The sequence below is a fragment of the Saccopteryx leptura genome, chromosome X, assembly GCF_036850995.1.
Source record: "Saccopteryx leptura isolate mSacLep1 chromosome X, mSacLep1_pri_phased_curated, whole genome shotgun sequence".
NCBI classification, from domain to species: domain Eukaryota; kingdom Metazoa; phylum Chordata; class Mammalia; order Chiroptera; family Emballonuridae; genus Saccopteryx; species Saccopteryx leptura.
Window position 1 is genome coordinate 13,504,788 of NC_089516.1, and position 9,033 is coordinate 13,513,820.

Below are 9,033 nucleotides of genomic sequence, written 5' to 3' on the forward strand. Positions count from 1 at the left end.
TTACTGACTATATTTCCTATACTGTAATTTACATCCCTGTGACTATTCTGTAAGTGCCAATTTGTACTTTTTAATTCCTTTACCTTTTTCATCTAGTCCCGTTACCCCCTTCCCACCTGGCAACCATCAGTCTGTTCTCTATGACTATATTACTGTTTTGTTCATTTGCTTTTTTTGTTTTTTAGATTCCACATACAAGTAAAATCATATGCAGCATTATGCAAAATAGCTGAGACATGGAATATTACTCAGCTATAAAAGAGAATGAAATCTTACCAGCTGCAATAACATTGGATGAATTTAGAGGGTATTATGCTAAGTGAAATAAGTCAGACAGAGAAGGATCTGCCTGTCTTTAGATAACATTGATATGGCAATGGGGTTCAGAGTGTTATGATGGTAAATTCACTTGAAAGATGGTAGGAATCGGGGCAGTCTACTGATTGGCTGCTTTTCGAAATCCATCTCTTTTTCCCCCTAGGCACACAATTAGACTATACCTTCCAGCCTCCTTTGCAGGTAGAAGTAGTCATGTGACTAACTCCTAGTTAGTGAAATGTGAGTAGAGCCTATGAACAACTTCCACACACACTTATCCATGATCTTTCTCCTTCTTTGGGCATGGTAGAGACAACCACAGAAACCTTCAGAGCCACATCCTGATGATGGCAGATCCACAGGATAGAAGGGGCCTTAGTGCCTGAATCTTACCTTGTAGGATATATTATTCAGGGATAGGGGGAGAGATAGAGAAATAGAGAGAAAGAGAGGTTGATTTTAAGTAATTGGCTCACCTAATTGTGTGGGCTAGCAAGTCCAAAGTCTACAGGGTAGGCAGGCAGAATGGTGACCCTAGGAAGAGTTAACATTGCAGCTCAAATTCAAAAGCAGTCTTGCGACAGAATGCTCTCTTTATGGACATCAGTATGTTTTTTCTTAAAGCCTTTAATTTATTGGATGAGGCCCACCTACATTTTGAAGGATAATCTGCTTTACTCAAAGTCTACTGATTGGCTCTGGACAATCTGCTTTACTCAAAGTCTACTGATTGGCTCAGTGTTACTGCATCAGCCTGGTGTGTGATGTCCTGGGTATGATTCCCAGTCAGGAGACACAGGAGAAGTGCCCATTTGCTTCTCCACCTCTCCCCACCCACTTCTCTTTTCCCTTCCTGCAGCCATGGCTCGACTGAAGTGAATTATCCCTGGACACTGAGGATGGCTTTATGCTAAGAAGAGCTCAGCTGCTGAGCAATGGAGCAACACTACAGATGGGCAGAGCATCACTCCCTAGTGGGTTTGCTGCATGGATCCTGGTTGGGGAGCATGTGGGAGTCTGTCTCTAGCTCCCTCCTCTCACTGAATAATAAAAAAAGTCTACTGATTTAAATGTTAATCTCATCTTCAAATGCTATAGAGATGTTTGCCTGGAACCTATGTTCTCTTATTGATCAATGTCATCCCATTAAAGTTAATTTTCTAAATTAAAAATTTTAAAAATATTAATCTCATCTAAGATATACTTTCACAGCAATATCCAGACCAGTGTTTGACCAAATATCTGGGCAGAATGGGACAGCCAAGTTGACATAACATTAACCTTCACAGAGGACAACTATCTGTTGCTTAGGGACAGCTCTTTCAGAACTAGGCTTTAGAGAAATAGAGCATTTGAACCATTATACTGTTGTTCCAGTAGCTAGCATTATCTTAACTAGTAGACTACCCCCCCCCCAAGAAAAGCAAAAAAAAAGTACACCAATTACTTTTTATAATTCCAATTTATTTATTTTCAAATGCTTACAGTTTCATACTGATTCCTGATGTTGAGGGATAGGAAAGGGGAAAATTTATAAGTCTAATAAATAACAGTAATGATGATGCATTGCCTCTTTCCCTAGAAATGCTAAACATCTCAGAGTGGCATGATCTGCAGTAGTTACCAGTAAGCACAGACGCAATCTGTTACTAATTGGTAGCCTAGTGGTTCAAGAAGTTAATGCACTTTCTAAAATGACTTGCTCCTATAGAGTAATTGATATATTGGCATTTCATGTCTGGACATTTGTGAAGCCCTTGGTGCTAATCAGAATAAACGTGCTGAACTAATCTTTACTAAACTGCCAATGACATTTTACCTGCCCCCTTTTTAGATGCGAGGCCTCTAAATTCAGTAATTTACAGCATGGTTTACAGTAGATGGAAGCATTTACTATTCTGACGTGAGCTGTTGTGAAGGGTAGTATTTTGCACAGGAAGGTGATGAAATGCATAACAAAAAGTCAGTGACCAAATGGCTCATTATTTGAAGAGAAATGAGGGGACATAACAGAAAGGACAAGGGCTAAGGCAGATTCCATATTTTTAAGATGGTGATGTTTCCTATCATCTGTTTTGTGCAAGGCTGAGATGATAACACTGAGGTTTTACATCATTTAAATTAAATTGTCAACTCCTTAGATAGAGGCTTCCCCTGAGCTATTCAGGGTGCTATTAAGATTGCTCAGAGATTTTTATAGTGACATGGTAACCACTACTTGCCAGCCACTGAATTTGTGTGAACACATGTTAATCTTGAAATAATAATTCCTTTTCTCTCTGTTAGGTCAGGTCTCACGCTTGACACTGGCTGTTACACAGACCTCTTAAGAGGCAATGCAGAAACTGAAGACAGTTGGAGGTTGAGCTTGCTCTGCTAGTGAGGAAGTCACTTAAATCTTTGTTCAAAGGACCTTTTGTTCCCTGGTGTGTGTTGGGGCACAAGTGGAAAAAAACAAATCGACATTCCTTTTCTAGCCCCCCAAAAAAAAGAAAAAAAAAAAAGAAAAGAAAAGACAAGAGCCAAAACCTTGGTCAAAACTCATGCTACATTAAAAGTAATTCTTTATCCAAATTGCTGACCTCAAAAATGGGGGTCACGGTGTAGTGTGTGGTTCTCACAGTGTGATTCCTGGACAAGGAGTCTCCCCATCACCTAGGGACTGTCTAGAAATGCAAGTTCTTGGGCCCCACCCAAGATCTACTGAATCTGGATCCACTGAATGAGAAACTCTGGGAATGAGGCCAACAAGCTGTTTTCTAACAAGCTCTACTGCTACGTGCTCAGATCTGAGAACCGGACTGCAGTTAGACGGGTCTCGGTTAGAATGCAGCTCTAGCTCTTAATATATGTATGATCTCGAGCCAGTTACTCCGTCTCCCCAATCCTTTTTCAATTTTTTTGAATGTTATTTTAAAAAATAACTGCATGCCAAAGAATTAAACCACATGAAAGATCTTGAAATGAAAAAGAAAAGTTTCCCTTTCTCCAGTGCCTCTCCCCAGAGGTAAACACTTTGAACAAATTCCTTTTTTGAATGTGTTTTTCTGGTGTTTAATCGTATTATTTTAGATAATAAGCATATAATTGTATTCCTTGGTTTACTAGTCTTTAATATATAATCTGCTAATGTCTCCCTCTGAAAAAATGACAAATTTGACTTACTTATACCTGCTGATCCCACCTGATATTGTTGTGCTATTGTTTTCACATAATCTAGCTTTATACGATATCATTCTGTAGCTGTAATTGTCTTAGATTTTGCCCTCAGAGTAATTCTAAAATATTAAAGAAAATAAAATCACACTTGCAGTATTAGATTTCTGTAAATATTATTCACTACAGAGGATTCCTCCTACAGAAAAATCCATGTCTCCAAACTTGAGAGAGGATTTGGAAGTCGTCCCATCCCTGTTCTTTTTTTCTGATCAGGGTCAACTGCCATTGCTTCTTCTAGCTCAAGTTTCCATCTAAAATATTCTTCTTTTTTCTAGAATAAATTTTGTACAGAATTTTTTTTTCTTTTTTATTTTTCTGAAGCTAGAAACGGGGAGGCAGTCAGACAGACTCTCGCATGCGCCCTACCGGGATCCACCCGGCACGCCCACCAGGGGGCGATGCTCTGCCCATCTGGAGCGTTGCTCTGTCGCGACCAGAGCCACTCTAGCGCCTGGAGCAGAGGCCAAGTCATCCCCAGCGCCCGGGCCATCCCTGCTCCAATGGAGCCTCGGCTGCGGGAGGGGAAGAGAGAGACAGAGAGGAAGGAGAGGGGGAGGGGTGGAGAAGCAGATGGGCGCTTCTCCTATGTGCCCTGGCCGGGAATCGAACCTGGGACTCCTGCACGCCAGGCTGATGCTCTACCACTGAGCCAAACGGCCAGGGCCTGGCTTTTCTTTTTTTTAAATTTTTTACAAATGGTAGGGTACTTTTTCTCTGATTTTAACTTTTCTTAACAATCTTTTCAAATCATTGCCTGAAAGACTTGCACATGATTTTGACAATTGTGTCATATTTTTTGTATGGGTGTGCCTTATTTAACCACTACCAAAAATGCTATTAATTTTTGTCCCTTTATTTAAACTTGCTAGATCTCAGTTTCCTTATCCTCAAAACACAATTAGTAATATTTACCTCCTAGTTCCATTGTGAGAATAAAATGTTTTGCACAGCACTTAGCAAACATAGCACTCTGTAAACATTCAGCCCTTATATTTTAAGATGTCACTTCGGCTTGTAGTCACTCTAGACTTAGAATTCCTAGGCTCTTTGATCCTCACTGCACACTCTTCCCATTGAAACAGGAGTGTACAGTCATCTGAAACACATTTGCATTAATATTATGTGATCACAAGTCTCCCTCAATTTTACCATCCTTACTGATATTAAGGCAAAATTTAGCTTCAACTTTTTCACTCTGCCAGAATGTGTTTACATATTTCCTTATTTAATTTTAGTAGTTTACATTTCTGTGTGTTATTATTAAGTTTATCTCCAGAGCTGTTTTCTTTCAAAAATAATGTCTTAAAACAGATCAGCTTGACCAGGCGGTGGTGCAGTGGATAGAGCATCAGACTGGGAAGCAGAGGACCCAGGTTTGAAACCCTGAGGTCACCGGCTTGAGCAAGGGCTCATCTGGTTTGAGCACAGCTCAGCAGCTTGAGCCCAAGGTCACTGGCTTGAGCAAGGGGTCACTCACTCTGCTGTAGCCCCCCAGTCAAGGCACATATGAGAAAGCAATCAATGAACAACTAAGATGCCACAATGAAGAATCGATGCTTCTCATCTCTCTCCCTTCCTGTCTGTCCCTATCTTTGCCTCTCTCTGTCTCTGTCACACAGACACACAGAAAAAGCAGATCAGTCCATTAGATTTTTAATGTACAGTGAGAAAAACACTGAGATGCCCTCTGGTATTTGGAAATGTGTCCATTTCACTGACAGATCCCTTCCTTGTTGGAGAAAATCACACATGCTATGTGTCTGTCTCATTAATTTATACCTCCAGTGCCCAGGTCGCTGGGAAGGAGGTCATTTGGATTAACTAAAGTGATATTTTCAGTTTTCTTGCTGCTTTTTTATACAAAAAGGTTGGTGCTACCCTCCACACAGACTCTGCCCGACTCCTGGGAAATGGAAAAGATGGTACTTAGTGCTCTTTGCCCAGCTAGGGTCATTTTGGGGCCAGTGTCTCAGGCAGTGATTTTCAACCCTACCTGCATAACAGAATCACCCAGGAGTTTTGAAAAATCCTGATATCCAAAGCCCCACATCATTGAAATGCAGATCTCTGGGACTGGGCTACAGATAGCAGTATTTTTCTTTTCTTTCTTTTCTTTGTTTTTTTTGTAGTTCTCAGGTAATACATACTACTATGCAGTGAAGGTTGAGAATCTCTGCTTCAACTCCTTTGGTCCTGTCAAATTTATTTTGACATTGAGATGCTACGGGAAAGCATTAGCACTGATGACTAAGAGGTGGAGGTAAAATCAATCTGTAAATCCCTGCAGAGCTATTGATAGGTATCCAGCTGCTAAGGACAGAGAGATAGGTAGTGATGCCTTCTAGCTGGAGGGAAATCTGGCAGCTTTAAAAATCTTTATTTTAAATAAGGTCATTCACAGTGCAAACGAATTAGCAGTAATTAGGGGGGAATCATCTTTTCCTTCAACATGTCATTTTCCAATCTTCTTTTTTTTTTAAAAAAATAAAAGCACAACAATTTTATTTAATTTATTGGGATGACATTGGTTCATGAAACCATACAGGTTTCAAGTGCACAACTCAACAAACCACCATCTGCTCACCACATTGTGTGCCCTCTGACCCTAGCAATGTCTGTTTCTGTCTACATTTTCCCCACCGCCGCCCACCTCCACCTAGCGCCTACACTCTTTCCCTTTGGCGATCACCACACTGTTGACTGTGTCTATGTGTTTTACATATGTAAATGTATGTGTATATACATATATATATATATGCATATATATGTGTGTATATATATGTCACCTTCTTACAACAATATCTTTTTTTTTTTCATTTTAAAGAGGGGTGAGAGGCAGAGACAGAGAGAGAGAGAAGGGGGAGGAGCAGGAAGCATCAACTCTCATAGGCGCCTTGACCCGGCAAGCCCAGGGTTTCGAACTGGCGACCTCAGCATTCCAGGTCGATGCTTTATCCACTGCGCCACCACAGGTCAGGCTATACCAATCTTCCTGATACTTGTCCACTTCATATTAATTTCAGCTGCCTCAACCTTCTTGTTTGATTTGGTTGACTCCAGGCCTCTTTTCTCTCATCAGGGGAATGGGAGCCTGCTCACAAATCTGGCCCTGAATGTTTCTGCTTCTCTAAGACCTGCCTTGTAAGTTCTCTGCTAACATAAGTCTTGCAGATCTCCCAAGTCTTGATAAAATTCCGTGTGCACCTGGTATCATTTGGGATGAGAGCTCAGATACAACAATGACCAATGTTTGTGGTCCATTATGAAAGCTGATGCTTTCTGTATATCATATATTTTGAGGTAAACTGTACTAGTTTTCATATGTAATTATTTTTTAAAATATATCTTTTCATTCATTGGGCAATAACTGACAAATAACACTTTGTCAGTTTAAGGTATACAATGTGTTGATTTGATACATTTCTATATTGCAACATGATTACCATGGTAGCTTTAGCTAACACCTCCATCAGTCATAGAATTACTATTTCTTTTTTTGTGGTGAGAACATTGAAATCTCTTAGCAATTCTAAATCCCTCCCTTCTCTTCATGATCTCAAATTTAGATTGTTACCAATCTCCTGTCTGCTGTCTTTTAAATCCAGTCATCTATGCTGTTGGCAGGGTGGTTGAACTCAAAACTAAACCTATCTTCATTGTTTTTTCTCCCCTCTGTACTTAAAATGAACCCTTTGATCACCACCAAAGATGTTCAAGGATTTAACGTGACACTCAAGGCCTGTCTTATCTCCCTTTTGTCTATATCTCTACCCTCATTTTTCTGACTCCTGACCTTGCACTTCAAGCTTGGTTCTCAGGGCAGGTTAATTCACTTGGCCTTCCCTTTACCCTCTCTGTCTGCAGTGCCTTTCTCTGGCAAACTCCTACATTTCTGGATTCTTACAAGCATTACTAGCTCTCTGTGACACCCTACGAAAAGTAACCAAGTCTCTGTGTTCTTAAAACAAACTGGACTGATTTTGACAATTGTACTCACTACATTGTTTTACCCTGGTCCCTTCATGGACCTTAAATTCCTCTTTTAGTGAGGTAGCTCCTTAATGTAAGGCATGATGTCTTATTCATTTTATTTCCACAGTGCCTAAAGGTAGGTACTCAATAAAGTTTTGTTGAAATAATTACTAAAGGTATGGCTGTTTTTAAATTGTATATATGCATATGATATATATAGTCAGTCTCCTGTTTGAGTTCCCCGGGAAGGCATTTCTCTCAGATATCAATAGAAGAAAAAGCCGAGCTTCTTTGAAATAGATTTGTCTTCATCTATGACTAGTTATATATAATTGGTCATAACCTTCATCAGACTTTAAAGTCTATTTCTCTGCTAAGGTATAAGCAATCTGAGGTCAGGTCCCATATTTTTCTAGATCACTACCTTATTTCCACCTCTAACTCAGTGTCTGATACAGAGAGGGTGTTCAATAAATATATAGAAATAATAAGTTCCATATCAAATTACAAACCATAGCATACAAATGGGGAGGTCATGAAGGTGACTGTCTTAGGTTTCAGTTCCCAAGAAACAGTGCCTAAGACAAGAATTCACGCGACAGTAATTCATTAGGATCTGCTTCTAGTAAAAACACCAGGGAAATGGGACCAGGAAGATGAGGAGGTCAAGCAAGTGTATGGTATCAGTGTACCACAAGGAAAGTTCTGGAAACAGCACATAAGTCACTCTTCAGAGTTTTCCAGATAAGTCCAAGTCCACGAGGCTTAGGGTTTTGTCCTGTCCCCAAGCAGGCATAGGTTAGGGGCTGTGAGGAGAAGCCATAAATGTTAGGCATTTCCAACTTCCCATGCACACAGGCAAAGCAGGATCCGACAGCCGGAGGGCAGTCGGCCAACAAAGACACACAGGTGCTGGCAGTTGGGAGGGGGAGCATGCCTACCAGGAGCAGGTATGCCTAAAAATGGTATGGGCACAGCACTATCAACATATGCTATAATGATTACTGTCTAAATCTAGACATGGAATTTTTTTCCAGGACCCTGGAACATTTGGACTATTCAGGGTGCATTCTTGGACCACTCCTACAAAACTGAATGTCCCTGACTCGATGTGGAGCAGAAAGAGTAGACAGGCTGGGGCCAAAGTTCAGTGCAGGTGTTCTGAATATGGGAAAGTTGTCATGTTGCCTTCAGTTATGAAACCAAGCCCTTTCACTTGGGGTCATGGGATCACAAGAGTGCCCAAGATTATTAAGCTTAATTTTTAAGTCAAAGGATTCACCTATTCTCCCACAGAGTAAAAGTTCCTGGCTTAGAGTAAAGAGACTATGCGGTATATATAATCCCTACTAGGGAGCCCTCAGACATATGAAAATCTAATACCTTCACTTACTGAGATCAAGTTTATTTCAGAGGGTGTCCAAATCACCTAGTCATCATGTTTTTTTATATAAATAAATTTTTATTTTAATGGGGTGACATCAATAAATCAGGGTACATATATTCAAAGAAAAACATTTCCAG